We start from the raw sequence: 17444 nt of genomic DNA, 5'->3' as shown, positions 1-17444 counted from the left end.
GTGGCACTGACAGGCAATGACAGGTGGCACTGATAGAGCATTGCTGGGCAGATCTGGGCATATCATGGACATAATAGTGCCAATCAGTGCCCATTTGTGGGCACTGATTGGCACAGATTGGGCACATGTGGATGGCCATGGGGTACATACCTGGCCATCCACGTTGCCCCTTCCCTGGTGGTCCTAGTGGCATCCCTGGTAGTCCAGTGGGGTGATCTGAGGGGGGGCTGCGCTGATAAACAATCAGCGCAGACCCCCCCTGCCAGGAGAGCCGCCGATCGGCTCTCCTCTACTTGTGTCTGTCAGACGCGAGTGAGGAAGAGCCGATCAACGGCTCTTCCTATTGACAGCGTGATCAGCCGTGATTGGACACGGCTGATCACGTGGTAAAGAGCCTCCGCCGGAGGCTTTTTACCAAGATCAGTGTAGCGGTGTGTCAGACTGACACACCGCTCCACCGATCGCCGCGATGCGCGCCCCCGGGGGCGCGCTGCGGCATGTTATCCTGCTGGACGTCATATGACGTCCAGTCAGGATAACACAACCACTTCCCGGACGTCAATCCGCTATAGGGCGGGAAGTGGTTAAAAAAACCTGGCTCCTAACTTTTTTAGCTGGCTCCTAGATTCCAAGCAAATTTGTCAAGCCCTGGTTTAAAGTATTTTTAGAGCCTTCTGTCCCATCGAGATTTCACTTCACTTCCTGTCCAGCAGACACACCAGGAAGTGAGAAATTCCACTCCGCCAGGGTTGTACCATTTCTGCTCCAGTGAACTAAAGTTGACCATACACTGTTCACCACACAAATGGTGGATGGAGGAATTCCACCGTGTGCGCTGTGAAGAAAGCAGTGCTGATGAGTCAATAAGTGACTTAACTTTAGGTAAAATGTCACAAAGTGACAGCATTCATGTTTATTTACTGCAACAGATTGAAATGTGGTGTACTGTGTTGCAACAAGCTGTGCTGAGAATCCTTTTCTGCAAACACCACTGTGGCCGTGGTGTGAACCACATCAACATGCACGTCTATAAGCCCGTGTGATCTGTCATTGTTGGGCAAGTCTGCACAGCCAAAGGCATATAGTATGAAAAGGCCCTTCGATGCTGAACTGCTGTATACACAGACCCCCTGTATTAATTACCCCATTTTACACAGGGATGTCAAGATTGCCTACAGGATTTGAAGTGTGAAGCAGTGAGCAGAGCACCTTCCAAGTAATTTTGAAGCATTTTAGAAGCTTTAGGGCCAATTCAAACTAGTGCAGTGACAGACTTTTCCCTGCACTGTAAAAAAAAAAAAATAAAAAGTCACCGCTACGACACCGAAAGCAATTGTTTTCTATGTATCCTCTACACTCTTAAATGCAGCCCTGCAGTAATCTGCTATAATATTCGGCCATGCTGCATTTTACTGCAATGAACTGGACAGATCACATGCAACTGTACACCAACATGAATGAAGTGTCACTTGTGCACGTCAAATATACCTATAGGTAAGCCTTATTATAGGCTTACCTATAAGTACTGTAAATATCTCCTAAACTTTCACTGTGAGATATTTACTGTATAGGCCCACGATGACTTCATCAGCACATGCACTCTGAATGACTGTCTGTGCAGTTCCTTTAACAGCCCTGTGCCGTGACCGGTAGCTCCTGCGCACATGTGGGGCGTCATTGCGGCTCCAGCCACTCACAGCGCCAGAGCCCACGAACCAGGAAGAAACACTGGGGAAGAGGTCAGTCTCAGCAGTGTGTGGGTGCCACTGGAGGACTTTGTTCTAAGGCAAGTATTTCCTAATGAGCTAATATGCAATGCATACCATCTCATTATGCCTTTGGGAGTTATTTGCGAAAGGTAAATCCACTTTGCACTGCAAGTGCACTTGGAAGTGCAGTCGGTCTAAATCTAAGGGGTAGATCTGAAATGAGTGGAAGCTCTGCTGATTTCATCATCCAATCATGTGCAAGCTAAAATGTGTTTTTTTTATTTTCCTTGCATGTCCCCCTCAGATCTACAGCGACTTTACTTCCAAGTACACCTGCAGTGCAAAGTGGATTTACCTTTAGTAAATAGCCCCCTTTGTCTTACAGGTTTGTCGTCATTTCCTTCCCCAGGGCTTATAACTACTATAAAAAAAAAAAAAAAAAAAAAAAGGGGGAGAACGGTCGCCGAGAAGACTGCTGCTGTACCGCAAAAACTGCGCCTAGAATGGCGTTTTTAGCAGGCCATTCCCCTGCAGCATGTCCTCAGTGTCTCCACACCATGCTCCTTATGAGAACTCGGCATCCGGAAGTGCATCATGTGACTTCCGGTTCCGGCTGCATGACAGGAAGTCCTCCTGACGCCATCTTGGTACACCAGAATGAAGCATTTGGGAGGACACAGTTCCACACAAGCAGCGCTGGGGAAAAGAAGGGAGTTGCCAGCATTTTCAAAGGCAAGTAACCCTTAGAAATAGGGAAGCCTTCTGGTACAGACCATCATCCAGGACTTGGAAACAACCAGTACTGGATGAAACCAGAGAAGGGGGGTCCACCAAACACAGTTACCAGACCATAGGAAAACAAAAAACGTGTCGGTGCTCCTGGAGGGGCTGGAAACAAAACAACTGAGGGTCAGAGGAAAGGGAGGGGCCTTTTAAATTCTATCTGATTTGTGTTTCCTGTAGAGGGCGGAGCCGATCATCTCTCGTAGCTGTCCTGGAAGGTGAGGGGGGAAAAACACCTTTTGTGTGCAGCAGCCCCCCCCCCCCCCCCCAATCAATGTTGGAGTATCTCGGCTGCCTGGGACTCATTGGCAGAGACAGCAGCGCGGCACCTTTGGCTCCTGTTGTCAGTCAGTGAGCTAGCCAATGAGGAGAAATAGGGGGCAGGGCTGAACCATGGCTCGGTGTCTGAATGGGCACACAGAGCTACGACTCGACTCCCCCCACAGCAAGCTGCTTGCTGTGCAGGCAAGGGCCAGGAGCACTGAAGAGGGATCCAAGAGGAGGAGGATCTGGGCTGCTCAGCGCAAAACCATTGCACAGAGGTGGCAAGTATAACATGTTTGTTACTTTTAAAGAAAAAAAAAAAAAAAAACAGACGACTTTAGTATCACTTTAATGCCATCCTTAAATTAAGGTAAAAAATGTCCCTGTATTTGCACCCCCCCCCCCTTTACACTTACCCAAGTCCTACCTCGATCCAGCACTGTGTCCATTTGCAGCAACTCTCTCCAATCCCTCTGCTTACAGTAAACAGAGCGGGCAGAGTTACGCTGTTTGTCAAACAGCCGCACGCTGGCTTAGGATCAAGCCCACAGGTGTGCCACCATAGGGAGCAGCCTTCTATGGTGGCACACCAAGTGAAGGTGCCCAGAGCACTGGTGAGGGACCCCAGAAAAGGCGATGCAAGGCCCCTCGGCAACACAGCTGGGCCAAACAGGTAACATGTTTATTTTTTTTTTAAATGAAGCTTTACAATTACTTTAAACTTCTGCAATTTTACTGTACACCAGCTGTCTGTCCTTACACAAAAGTGTATTAGCACATGTTTCAAATCTCAGCCTTTAATTTCCCAGGCTGGGCGAGCAGTTTTGAAGAACAATTTTGCAAGCTGGTGCTTACAGGTGCAGAAATGCTTAAAGCGGAACTAAACCCGTCAACTTAAGTTTCAAAAAATAAATTCCCTGCATGTATAGAATGCCAACTGTCATTTGCTGGCGCTTTCAGCCAAACTGTCAAACCATTAAATGGCTGATCATGTGTGCAGCACCATGGCAGTTGATCAGAGACGAACAGGGCAGTTTCCTTGACTGAAAAAAATAGAAGGGTTTAGTTCCATTTTAAAGCAGAACTAAACCCATCAATTTAACGGTGCCAAAAAAAGTTACATTATCAGCATGCTGAGAATATTGTCACATTTACTTAGGATTTTAGCCAAACCAAATAGCTGGAGTCTTAACTGATCACATGTGCAGCACCATGGCAGTTGATCAGAGACGAACAGGGCAGTTTCCTTGACTGAAAAAAATAGAAGGGTTTAGTTCCATTTTAAAGCAGAACTAAACCCATCAATTTAACGGTGCCAAAAAAAGTTACATTATCAGCATGCTGAGAATATTGTCACATTTACTTAGGATTTTAGCCAAACCAAATAGCTGGAGTCTTAACTGATCACATGTGCAGCATCATGGCAGTTGCAGATTAAACATAAGCCAAGATGTCAGGAAGGTTTAGTTCCACTTTAAATATGCATAAAAATTAACTCACACTTGAGTAAACAACTGATCATACCAGTGTGAACACAGAGCAACAAAAAGCATAGGATTCTGCATGTTGCGAATTCAGAACTCTCCTGTGAATGAGGATTTGATTTTAGAAAGAAAAAATTAGAAAAGAAAATCCCCCCCCCCCCCCCGTGTCAGTGATGACTAGGGTGGTGGTAGAGTAAGCAGAGGATCCCTGCTGCGCCCCCACGTTCTGCCTTTCCTCAGCCATGGCACATCTGTAAGAGCCAGCCCTTACTGCACATGTGCAGGCCTTCCTTTATGGTGGTGTGCAGAGTCAGCAGTGGATCACTGCTGCGCCCCCACGTGCTGCCCTTCCTCAGCCACAGCACACCTATAGGAGAGCCGGCCCTTACTGCACATGTGCTACCCTTCCTCTATGCTGGTGTGCAGAGTAAGCAGCAGATCACTGCTGCACCCCCATGTGCTGCCCTTCCTCAGCCATAGCACATCTGTAGGAGCCAGCCCTGACTCATGTGCTGCCCTTTATGGTGTGTAGAGTAAGCTGTGGTCACCTGCCACCCCATGTACTGCCCTTCCGCTATGATGGTGTGTAAAGCAAACAGAGGATCACTGCTTGCACCCACCCCACGTGCTGGCCATCCTCAGCCAAGGCACATTTGTAGGAGCCGGTTCTGACTCGCCATGTGTGCTACCTTTCCTCTATGGTGGTGTGTAGAATAGTCAGTGGATCACTGCTGTGCCTCCATGTACTGCCCTTCCTCTATGATGGTGTGTAGAGTAAGCAGATCACTGCTGCCCTTCCTCTACTGTGTAGAGTAAGCAGCGGATCACAGCTGCACCCCCATGTTCTGCCCTTCCTCTGACGGTGTGTAGAGTAAGCAGCGGATCACTGCTGCGTCCCCCCAATCCATGCGCTGCCCTTCCACTATTGCGTAGAGTAAGCAGCGGATCTTTGCTGCATCCCCATGTGCTGCCCTTCTATGATGGTGTGTAGAGTAAGCAGCGTATCATTGCTTCCCCCCCCCATCCATGCGATGCCCTTCCAATATTGCGTAGAGTAAGCAGCGGATCACTGCTGCACCCCCCCCCCCATGTGCTGCCCTTTATGATGGTGTGCAGAGTAAGCAGCGGATCACTGCTGCACCCCCCTCATGCGCTGCCCTTCCTCTAGTGCGTAGAGTACGCAGCGGATCACTGCTGCACCCCCATGTGCTACCCTTCCTCTATGATGGTGTGTAGCGTAAGCAGCGGATCACTGCTGCACCCCCCCCCCATGCACTGTCCCTCTAGTGCGTAGAGTATGCAGCGGATCACTGCTGCACCCCCATGTGCTGCCCTTCCTCTATGATGGTGTGCAGGGTAAGCAGCAGATCACTGCTGAGCACCCCATCCTCAATTGTGTAGAATAAGCAGCGGATCACTGCTGCGCCCCCCCCCCCCCCCGTGCTGCCCTTCCTCAATAAGAGTAAACAGCGGATTACTGCTGCGCCCCGATGTCCTGCCCTTCCCCAGCCATGGCCCATCTGACTCTCCACATCCTGGCATTGTGAGTGCGGGCCGCACCGTGCACGTGTCGGGCGCTCCGTTATCCCGGTATATATAAGAGGAGGCCGCACTGCATCCGCTCCAGGCTGATCAATACAACACGTGCAGCACTGCCCGGCCGCCTCGTGCACAGCAGAGAGAAGGCCGCCGGGGGACAGCGCCTCTCCTCCCGCCATCACTACACACTTCTAGGGCGCGCTCCGGCCCTGCCACCTCCCTCCCAGCCGAGGCCTATGACTGTCATCCACTGTGACCGGAGCCGTCACACGTCCGGCGGGGAGCGAGGTACAGCCAGAAGAGTCGGCCGGAGCCGAAAGGATGCTCCGTTATGTGTTCCGGGTGACAGGAGTTCCCCCCGCCCTCCCTTTCCAATGGGTGCCGCTCCCAGTCTCCTCACACACATATGTGTCGGCTCGCCCGGTCCCAAAACAGAATGTCGGCCGGTATCCGGCCTGCTCCCGAGATGTGCTGTGAGCTCTTACCGGGGTGACAGAGCCAGAGGTCCGCTGCTGTCGCCGCGCAGTGCCTGGAGACAGGAGGAGGGAGCGCCCCTCTAGGATGGCGGTAAAATAATAAGAGGAGCCTTAGTCCCGCCGCTCGCGCTCATATAGAACAGCGTCAGCACGTACACCTCCCTTGTCTCCCTGGCAACGCGCGCCGGCCGTCCGGGTTCGCGCGCCTTTCTGGAGGGCGTGGCCAGGTTGCTGTGTGATCTGTCAGTGAAGGCTCATTGCCAGCAGCAAGTGATGGGCAGCGGTCAGGGAAGAGATCCAAGCTCCAGTCATGACAGAGCAGTGCTCAGAGGTCTGCCTTGTGTCATGTGCTAGGCCCCCAGAGCTGGGACTTACACCTCAGAGACTCTTCTTATTGTACTTCTGTAGAACATGCCAGGTGATGGCTACTTGGGTCTCCAGAGTTCTCCTTTGAGACATTTTAGTTGGGTGAAGCACTATTTCAAGGCAAAGTCCACCTGCATTGCTAAAAAAAAATAAAAATAATATTTCCTTGGGGCTCTTTTACACTTGCGGCTGTCATTGCCACTCCATTGAAAAGCAATCCATGGTAGTTTGGGATGCTAATGACAGACGGCTGGGAGGTGATAAGTCACGTTAAAAGAGGAGTGTGGGAATCCTCATTTTTTTTAGATGGATGCAGCATCAATCCATTGCTGCATCTGTCCCAGGGATGTGCAGGCAGGTAATGCAGAGCCTCACCTGCCATGAGCATAAAAAAAAAAAAGATGGAGGGTCGTAGCTCGTACCCCACCGCTGGTCAAAATTTGGGGCTCCTAGCACCAATGGTTGTGGAGATACGAGGCTCCTTGCACAGCCTGTCAGAAGCTACATACAGCTTGGCCAGTTTAACCACTTAGCAACCGGCCCATAGCATAACTCTGGGAGGGCATACTATGACGTCCTCCCAGAATCCCGCTCTCATGCTGCACCCGAGAACATCCGTGACCGCCGGGTTGCATCACGGTAAACGGCCGCTGATCGCGGCCATTTACCATGTGATCGCTCCGTCCAATGACGAAGCAATCACATATAAACAAACCGGCGTCATGTGATGATGCCGGTTCCTCTCTCCCCTCTGTGTACCGATTGGTACAGTGTGAGAGGAGAGGGGGAGGGATCGGATGGCAGCAGCGCTGTGGGCTGGATGTGTAGTGCCCACAGCGCTGCTCTGTGACAAATGCAGTCACATCCATCCATCCATACTCTGCAGTACTCTGCCATACCCTGCAATACCCTGCACCTGCAATACTCTGAAATACCCCGCAATAATCTGCAATAACCAGCCATATTCTGCAATACCCAGCCATTCTCTGCCATACCCTGCCATACTCTGCAATACCCAGCCATACCCTGCAATACCCTTCCATACTCTGCAATACCGTGCCATACTCTGCAATACCCAGCCATACTCTGTCATACCCTGCAATACCCTGCCATACTCTGCAATACCCAGCCATACTCTGCAATACTTGGTGATACCCAGCCATACTCTGCAATACCCAGCCATACTCTACAATACTCGGTGATACCCAGTCATACTCTGCCATACCTAGCCATACTCTGCAATACCCAACCATACTCTGCAATACTCAGTGATACCCAGCCATACCCTGCCATACCCTGCCATACTCAGCCATACCCAGCCATGCGCAGCCATGCTCAGCCATACTCTACCATGCTCAGCCATACTCGGCTGTACTCGGCCTCTGCATGTGGCCAGGCTGTGGAAGTCTCACACATGTGATATCGTCATACTCAGGAGGAGTAGGAGAATGTATTTTGGGGTGTAATTTTTGGTATGTACATGCTATGTGTTAGAAATATTGTATAAATGGACAACTTTGTGTTAAAAAAAAATGCGTTTTAACCACTTCCCGTCCGCAGGCCATCATATGACGTCCTTGACTTTGTGCGGGGATATCTGAATGATGCCTGCAGCTACAGGCATCATTCAGATATCAGGTTTTTCAGCCGGCGATTCCCTACACCATAAGAATGATCATAGCGGCTGTTCCACTGCTTGATCCCCCCTCCCGCCGCCCTCCGGTGCTTCTACCGACTCACCGCTACGATCGAAGCCAGGATGTTTTTTTTTTTTTCTATTTCAGGCTTCCCTGCCTAGAGGTGAGATGTGGGGTCTTATTGACCCCATATCTTACTGTAAAGAGGACCTGTCATGCCATATGATTTTGCAAAGAATTGTGGGAAAAAATTACAACTTCAAAAAACTCATCATGCATCTTTCTAAATACATTGGAATGTCTTCTATCCAAAAAGGGGTAATTTGGGGGGTATTTGTACTTTTCTGGCATGTTAGGGTCTCAAGAAATTAGATAGGCCATCAGTACTTCAGGTGTGATCAATTTTCAGATATTGGCACCATAGCTTCTGGACTCTATAACTTTCACAAAGACCAAATAATATACACCGATTTGGGTTATTTTTACCAAAGATATGTAGCAGTATAAATTTTGGCCAAAATATATGAAGAACATTACTAATTTGCAAAATTTTATAACAGAAACAAAGAAAGATGCATTTTTTACAGAATTTTCGGTCTTTTTTCTTTTATAGCGCAAAAAATAAAGAACCCAGCGGTGATTAAATACCACCAAAAGAAAGCTCTATTTGTGTGAAAAAATAAAGAACCCAGCAGTGATTAAGTACCACCAAAAGAAAGCTCTATTTGTGTGAAAAATTTCATATAGGTACAGTGTTGCATGACTAATTGTCATTCAAAATGTGAGAGCACTGAAAGGTGAAAATTGGTCTGGTTATTAAGGGGGTTTAAGTGCCCAGTGGTCAAGTGGTTAAATACAAGCTGGCACACTCTGTTTGCAGCAGACTGAGAGGATGAGCTCACAGTGCCTCTCCGCACTTCTTGTCAAAGGCACTGAGCTCAAGGGACAGCTTGGAGTCCTGGACCAATAACAAAGTACCATTGGCCCAAGCTGTCCAATAAAAATGCTGCAGTGGAGGCATGCCTTTTACTGCAGTGTCATAGAAGGTAGCATGTGTCTAAAAGACAAATACTCCCTTCCAGCCCTCTTAACTACAAGGAAAAAACTTGACTTTATGGGTATAAGATTTACCTATAATCCCATGTTTTTCTCACACAGTTAAAGAGGAAGTAAACCCCAATGGGATTACTTCCTCTTTTGCTCCCCTGCATCTCATACTAGCCCATTATATGACACTTACCTGCAAACGAAGCCCACGCTTTCCCCTGTGCAGGCCGCGTTCATCTTCGTCCCTCTTCCTTCCGGGGCCGCCCACTCCGGCTCTGTGACTGGCCACATGCGTGCGGGAGCCGTCATTCATGGCACATGCTGGGGGAAGAAACAGCACGGTGGTCCGTTTCTTCACAGCGTATGCGCCAATGACGACATCAGTGCACTACAAGTGAAATATCTCCTTAACAGCGCACGTTTAGGAGATATTTCCACTACCTATAGGTAAGCCTTATTCTAGGCTTACCTATAGGTAAAAGTCACTTAAAGCGGGGGTCCACCTATCTATCGTTTTTTTTTTTTTGGAGTTCATTCACAAACTTTTCTTCTCATGATTATCTACTCACATGTTCTGTGTAATAAGTCCGCCTGTGTCCGATTTCGTTGTAAAGAATAACTTATAAAATTCACTGAAGGCGGTTTCCATCTTCATTGTGGGCATTTGAAGCCCACAAGCATGTATTTCCTGGATGCGGCGAATGCTGTGCTCCCAGCATTCACCGAGATGTTGTGATGACGCTGTTGCACAATGCATGCTGGGAAGCCTGAGACTAGCTCCCAGGGGACTGTGGGAGGTCTGGGAGAGGCTAGAAACACGCCTACTCCCATGGGAGGAAAACCAGGAAGTGCTAAGAAGATTAGAAAAAAAAGGTAATTACGGCGATTTAAATTTTTTTACACAGCATGTCAGCATCTAGGCAAGGAAGAGAATGCATAGAGATAATGTTCAAAATTTGGGTGGAACCCCGCTTTAAAAGGGTTTACAACCACTTTAAGAGGGAGAATCTGCTGCTGCTGAAAAGGTACTTTTTTAATTAAGCTAAATAATATATTATTATGCTATATGTTATAACATAATAAATTATTATTTATCTATTTACTGTGAAATTACTGGTTTGAAGTTATAACTTCAAACTTCAGTAATTTGTCCGTTGAGCCACCTGCTCGAGTAGACCAATTCTGACACTTCTCTCCTACATGTAAAAATCATAATTTTTTTACTAGTAAAATTACTCAGAACATTATATATATATATATATATATATATTTTTAGCAGACACCCTAGGGAATAAAATGGTGGTCGTTGCAACTTTTTATGTCACACAGTATTATTTGAATTAAAAAAAAAACTCTCAAGTTAACACGATTTTTTTTGTATAATGTGAAAGATGATGTCATGTTAACCACTTGACCACCAATTTTCAGTTTTTGGTGCTCCCACATTTTGAATGAAAATTTCTCAGTCATGCAAAACTGTACCTATATGAAATTTGTGTCCTTTTTTCACACAAATAGAGCATTCTTTTGGTGGTATTTAATCACCGCTGGGTTTTTTATTTTTTGCGCTATAAAAGAAAAAAGACTGAATTCTGTAAAAAAAAAAATTAATTTCTCTTCGTTTCTGTTATAAAATTTTGCAAATTAATAATTTTTCTTTATAAATTTTGGCCAAAATTTATACTGCTACATATCTTTGGTAAAAATCACCCAAATCGGTGTATATTGTTTGGTCTTTGTGAAAATTAAAGAGTCCACAAGCTATGGTGCCAACCTCTGAAAATTGATCACACCTGATGTACTGATGGATCTAATTTCTTGAGACCCTAACAAGCCAGGAAAGTACAAATACCCCCCAAATGAACCCTTTTTGGAAAGTAGACATTCCAAGGTATTTATTAAGAGGCATGATGAGTTTTTTGAAGTTGTAATTTTTTTTCCACAATTCTTTGCAAAATCAAGATTTTTTTTTCACAAAATTGTTATATTATAGGGTTATTTCTCACACACAGCTTATGCATAGCACAATTTACACCCAAAACACATTCTACTACTCCTCCTGAGTATGACTTTTACACAGCGTGGCCACATACAGAGGCGCAACATGCAGGGAGCACCATCAGGCGTTCTTGGAGCATAAATTGCACATATAATTTCTTGACTACCTCTTACACTTTTGAAGGCCCTAATGCTCCAGGACATTGGAAACACCTCCAAAATTACCCCATTTCAGAAAGAAAACAGCACAATGTATAATCTATGAGGCATAATGAGTCTTTTGAACATGTCATTTTTTTCTACAAGTTTTTGGAAAATGTGTAAAGAAAATGAAAACGCATTTTTTTTTACACAAAGTTGTCCATTTATTCAATACTTCTAACAAATAGCATGTACATACCAAAAATTACACCCCAAAAATAGATCCTCCTACTCCTTCCGAGTACGGCGATACCACATGTGCAAGACTTTTAAACAGCCTGGCCACATAGAGAGGCCCAACATGCAGGGAGCACCATAAGGTTTTCTAAGTTTCAAATCTAATTTGACTACTTTTGTGAGGCACTCTAGTGGCATGGATGAGAACTGATGTGGCATGGATGAACATGAATGGGGGTGGATGAGCCATGGATGGGGATGGCTGAGTATGGATGGGATGACTGAGCATGAATGAGTATGGCTGGGTACGGCCGGGTACAGCTGAGTACGGCTTAGCACGGCTGAGTATGGCTGGGTAAGGCTGAGTATGACTGGGTATGGCTGAGTATGACTGGGTATGGCTGAGTATGGATGGGGGTGGATGGGATGGCTGAGCATGGATGGATGGATGAGTATTGCTGAATATGGATGGATGGCTGAGCATGGATGGATGAGTATTGATGAGGATGGATGGCTGAGCATGGATGGATGAGTATTGCTGAGTATGGATGGATGGATGAGTATTTCTGAGTATGGATGGTTGGATGAGTATTGATGAGGATGGATGGATGGATGGATGAGTATTGATGAGGATGGATGGATGGCTGAGCATGGATGGATGAGTATTGATGAGGATGGATGGTTGAGTATTGCTGATTATGGATGGGGATAGATGGGATGGCTGAGCATGGATGGCTGGATGAGGCAGGAATTGTCACATTTAGTAGTATAGGAAAAGATTTCCGCGCTCACGGACCAAGGCTTGCAGCCCCCCCTTTTTTATTTTCGCACCCTCAGAAGGGTGAGATATATATATAGTGAGTTAATAGATAGGGGTAAGTGGCGCTACCTGTGTTGGATACCTAGTTAGATATATATTCTCTACTGGGTGCGCAAATGTGCACGTGGCGTGGCCTTTGACAACGTCGATGACGAAACGTGTAAGGCGGAGCTACGTACCTACGTCACACGCGGAAGTCGGAGAGAGTGTGGAGCGCAGCTGAGGCGCACGCCGCTCTGCTGTCAGCTTGCATCCACGAGCTTCTCTCAAGGCTTGACCTCCCATTACGCAGTGTGGTAGTCTGACTCCTTTCAGGAGTACCATTTTTTAACATTTTGTATTACTTATTTTAATTTGGTTGCTGTCATTCAGCATTTTTTTAATAAACTTCAATGACGTTATCACACTATGGGAGCCCTGTTTCTTTCTTATGAGGGGAACCCGGAGTTCTGAAAGACATACTGTATCTGGAGTGGAAACCCCCAGGGACAACTTTACTGGAACCCTAGACGCCATCGAGTGCTGGAGAGTATATGCTGATTACCCCTGTAGGGGTGCATGGAGTTGGTGAGTGGGGATCCTTGAGGGGGAGCACCGGAGTCACTGGATATCAACTGTCGCAGTCACAAAAGTCACTTTACACAGAATATCTGAATGTGATGGAATTATATGGAACTTTTGAAGTTGGGACTTTCACAACAAAAACATTTTTTCACAATTAATTTTCTCATTTTTTTCATTTTTTATAATACACTTTCTTTATACATTTAATGTGGTTCTAAATATTTTCACAAGTATTTACACTTTTTTCTTATTATATGGTGTTTTTTAATGCTGATGTACTGCGTTTAGGCTATATTCAGCTGCCCAGTTGCTTGCAGGTGAGATAATGTGGTAATATGTATATCAGATGTTATACTAATAATTGGAAGCAGATTGTTGGTTAATGATCACATCAGGTGGAAGGAGGATTTTTACTTATAGTTTTTTATTTCATTTTATTTATTCACTTATCCCCATCAACGCATCTAGAGGGGACGTTTACTAGATTATTTATACATTTTGATTAATCTGTCACTGATGTGGGTGTATTTAAACTTTTTTACACAATAAGGATTTATTTGTTGCACATACTGTCACGGGACATTAGTCCCAATTGGCACATATTTATTTTGGAATTGAATTTACCTTTATTTTTGAGTAGTGCACATTTGCGCACCCAGTAGAGAATATATATCTAACTAGGTATCCAACACAGGTAGCGCCACTTACCCCTATCTATTAACTCAGGAATTGTCACATATCAGCGCTGTGGGCACTACACATCCAGAACACAGCTCTCCCCTCTCCTCTCACACAGTACCGAGCAGTACAGAGAGGGGAGAGAGGAACCGGATATGACGCCGGTTTGTTTACAAGTGATCGCTCCATCATTTGACGGAGCGATCATGTGGTAAACGGCCGCTGTCAGCGGCCATTTACCGTGATCCTTGATGCGCCAGGTCCTCCGGACCCGGCAGTCACGGATATTCCCGGGTGCGCGCCCCAGGGGGCGCACGGGAGCAAGATTCTGGGAGGAAGTCAATGTACGCCCTCCCAGAGTTATCGAGCCGCGCAGTAGCCGTCATTCGGCTGTGGCGCGGTCGTTAACTGATTAAAATTGCGCACACTTGTGGAGCGGCGCCAAACTTCAGTACTTAAAAATCTCCATAGGCAACGCTTAATATTTTTTACAGGTTACATGTTTAGAGTTACAGAGGAGGTCTAGTGCTAGAATTATTGCACTTCCTTGTTCTTGATACCTCACGTGTGGTTTGCACAATGTTTACATATGCTAAACAAAGCTTATGCTGGTTAAATTAGTAAACTATAAGAACTAATGAAGGTGCTATATATAATCTATATAATCAGAGAATGGTTCAGGTTCTATTATTTTATCATATAGATTATATATGGCACTTTGATTAGTTCTCATAGTTTACTAATTTAACCAACATAAGGACTTGTTTAATAAAATCAGGACTGTTGGTAGCTAATGGGAATTGAATATGTAACTTGTGAATATGTAACCTGTGTGTACCTGGCTCTGATACTAGCCAGTGCCTGACCAGCTACTGACCTCACCGCACGTCACTGATCTGTCCCCCGATGGCTCTAGCACTGAGAACTGGGCGATCAAACACCACTAATTGCCAGGTTCTCAGAGCTTCCCGAGCAGAGAGCTGGTGACTGTCAGTCATCGCTGTCTGGTCTGAACCCCCCCACGCTCACTAGAGCGCTGGGCTGTGGAGGGGCGGGAGCAGCTGGCACAGGCTCTTAGCGGCTTGAACTGCACTCCTGTGATCCACAGGAGAAGTACAGCCAAACAAGCTTTGTCTGTACTTAAACTCTGGTTTCAAAACAAAGAAATATTTTTAAGTACCTGTATATATTCTTAAAGTGGTTCTAAAGCCTTAAAGTGGTTGTAAATGCATTAAGATAAAAAACCTTCTCTGTGCAGCAGCCCCCTAATACTTACCTGAGCCCTATCTAGATCCAGAGATCTTGCACGAGAGACTTGGCTGTCCTGGACTCCCCTTCTTAATGGCTGAGACAGCAGCACTGCACCATTGGCTCCCGCTGCTTTCAATCATAGCCAGTAAGCCAATGAGAAAAGAAAGGGCTGGGGCCATGGCTCTGTGTCTGAATGGACACAAGAAGCTGCGGCTCAGCTTGGGTGCCCCCATCACAAGCTGCTTGCTGTGGGGGAACTTAACAGGAGGGAAGGGCCAGGAGCACCGAAAAGGGAACCGAGAAGAGGAGGATCTGGGCTGCTCTGTGCAAAACCACTACACAGAGCAGGTAAGTATAACGTTTATTATTTTTAACAACAAAAAAAAAGACTTTAGTATTACTTTAAGGTTTTTCATCTTGATGCATTAAGGTAAAAAAGCTTCTGTGCTGTAGCCCCCCCTTTTCTTACCTGAGCCTGATCCAATCCAGCGATGTGCTAGAGAGCAGCGACTCCTGCCACTGTCTCCCTCCTCATTGGGCAGATTGATAGCAGCGGGAGCCATTGGCTCCCGCTGCTGTCAATCAAATTCTGTGACGCTCAGGCGGATCCGAGTACCACTGTCTGTGTGAATAGGCTTGGGAGATAGCACACACGGGTGCCCCCATGGAAATGGCTTTCCGCGGAGGCACCCGCTGAAGAGGAGGGGCCTGGAGCGCTGGCGGGGGACCACAGAATAAGAGGATCGGGGCAGCTCTGTGCAAAAGCATTGCACAGAGCAGGTAAGTATAGACATGTTTGTTATTTTAATAAAAAAACCCAAAGGTTTAATATCACTTTAACTAGAAAAGTACCTTCTATTGCTCTCAGCCTCATCCAAATCTCTTTTGTTTTGCTGCTGTGATCTGACTTCTTGTTAGAGAGTGCCTATGTTCGTTCTCCATGGTGCCACTGTATGTGGGAATGTAGCCACCCTCTTCCCCCCCCCCCAAAAAAAAAATGGCGTGTGGGATTTGTAGTGTACATAGAGCTGTGAACATGACCACAACTAACGTGCACAGCTCATTCCAAAGAAACAGAAGTGAGTGGAAGAAGGAAAGATTTGGTAGCCCAGGAAGGGCATTATATGGAAGCAGAAAAACACTAATAAACAGTTTAATGTAAAAGAGATTATAGCCCCCATTTAGTAGGGGATGTGTATGGATTTTTTTCTTTAGAGAAATTGGATATAGTTTAGTTTTATTTAAACCACCCCAATACCGGATACTTTCATCCCCTTCCTGCCTAGGCCAGTTTTCAGATTTTAGTGCTATCACACTTTGAATGGCAATTACCCAAATTATTTTTTTGTTTTTCCATAAGAGTTTTGTTGATGTATAAACTGGAAGTTACAAGCCATAAGCATATAAAACAAAAAGGGAAGACCAACATAGTTAACAAAATTAAGGAGGAGCTGGCATTCCACAAGAGAATGAATAATAAAAGGTAACATCTCATGATGTCCAGCCAGGTTAGAAAAGTAGACATACTCTGTCAGAAATGCTCAGAGGCAGGGCATAAGCTATTACAATACAGTAGTGTCATTGACAGAGTTAATTACAGAAAGGAGGAAATGATTAAGGGAATGCATTATTGCATGGGAGGGGAAGAGAAAAAGGGGGGAAGAAGGGAGGGGGGAGAGAGAGAGGAGGGGAAGAAAAGGAGGGGTATAGAAAGAAAACAGAGGGGTCAGTTATTAAGCTGAAGGTAGGGTTTAGGGGTAGGAGATACAGACTCATTCATTCTCCCACCCCCTGCAGTAGGGCAACTGAGTGGCCCTTGTAAGCTACAGGGATAAAAGGGAGGACTGCCAATAGTGTAAGCAATGAAGGACCAAATGGGCCCAAGGGGCATTCCAACAAACATCACCTAGGGGCATAGGTCTCGATATGTTGAGGATGTTTTAAAGCGTGTTCAACAGAACCAAGTCTAAGTAGCTTTAGACAGTCGTTCTCGTGAAATCGTGACCCAAATTCAATTTTTATTATTATTTTGAGACAAACAGAGCTTTCTTTTGGGGGTATTTAAAGGGGATCTCCACCCTCACCATCCCATTTTTTTTTTGTTTGTGCAATCATTTTTATTGAATTTTCACAATGTATAAAAAAAAAATGCAGAAAATAGTGCACAGTAGAATGTACCAAAAGTTGCAAAGGCTGCTGATATTAGGCTAAAAAAAGTAAAATCTGTACATACGAAGAATAAATATTGGCACACTTCAAAGGTGGATATAACATCAGATAGTAGAAAGTCGTCAGGTAAGACCACTGGGGCTAATGATGGACTGAGGTGGTATAGTATCAAAACATCTTATATGTATACAGCGAGAAGGAGCAGACGAGAAAAGACTGCTAGAGAGTTGAGAAGAGTAAAAGGGGCGAAAGAGACAGAGAAAAAATGGGCAAGTAGGGGG

General features: G+C 45.9%; 1 protein-coding gene across 1 annotated transcript in view; it reads right to left on the bottom strand.

Annotated features, from left to right (window-relative positions):
- Positions 1-6432, bottom strand: part of NAP1L1 (nucleosome assembly protein 1 like 1) — a 45255-nt gene extending 38823 nt beyond the window's left edge. The window contains exon 1 of the mRNA XM_073620017.1: positions 6265-6432. The gene's annotated coding sequence lies outside the window, so the exon portion shown is untranslated. The remainder of the gene's footprint in view (positions 1-6264) is intronic.
- Positions 6433-17444: the final 11012 nt, after the last annotated feature.

This window comes from Aquarana catesbeiana, linkage group LG03 (genome assembly GCF_042186555.1).
Source record: "Aquarana catesbeiana isolate 2022-GZ linkage group LG03, ASM4218655v1, whole genome shotgun sequence".
In the NCBI taxonomy this organism is placed as follows: Eukaryota; Metazoa; Chordata; class Amphibia; order Anura; family Ranidae; genus Aquarana; species Aquarana catesbeiana.
The sequence above is the reverse complement of the archived record's forward strand: the minus strand, read 5'-3'. Positions and strand labels throughout refer to the sequence as shown.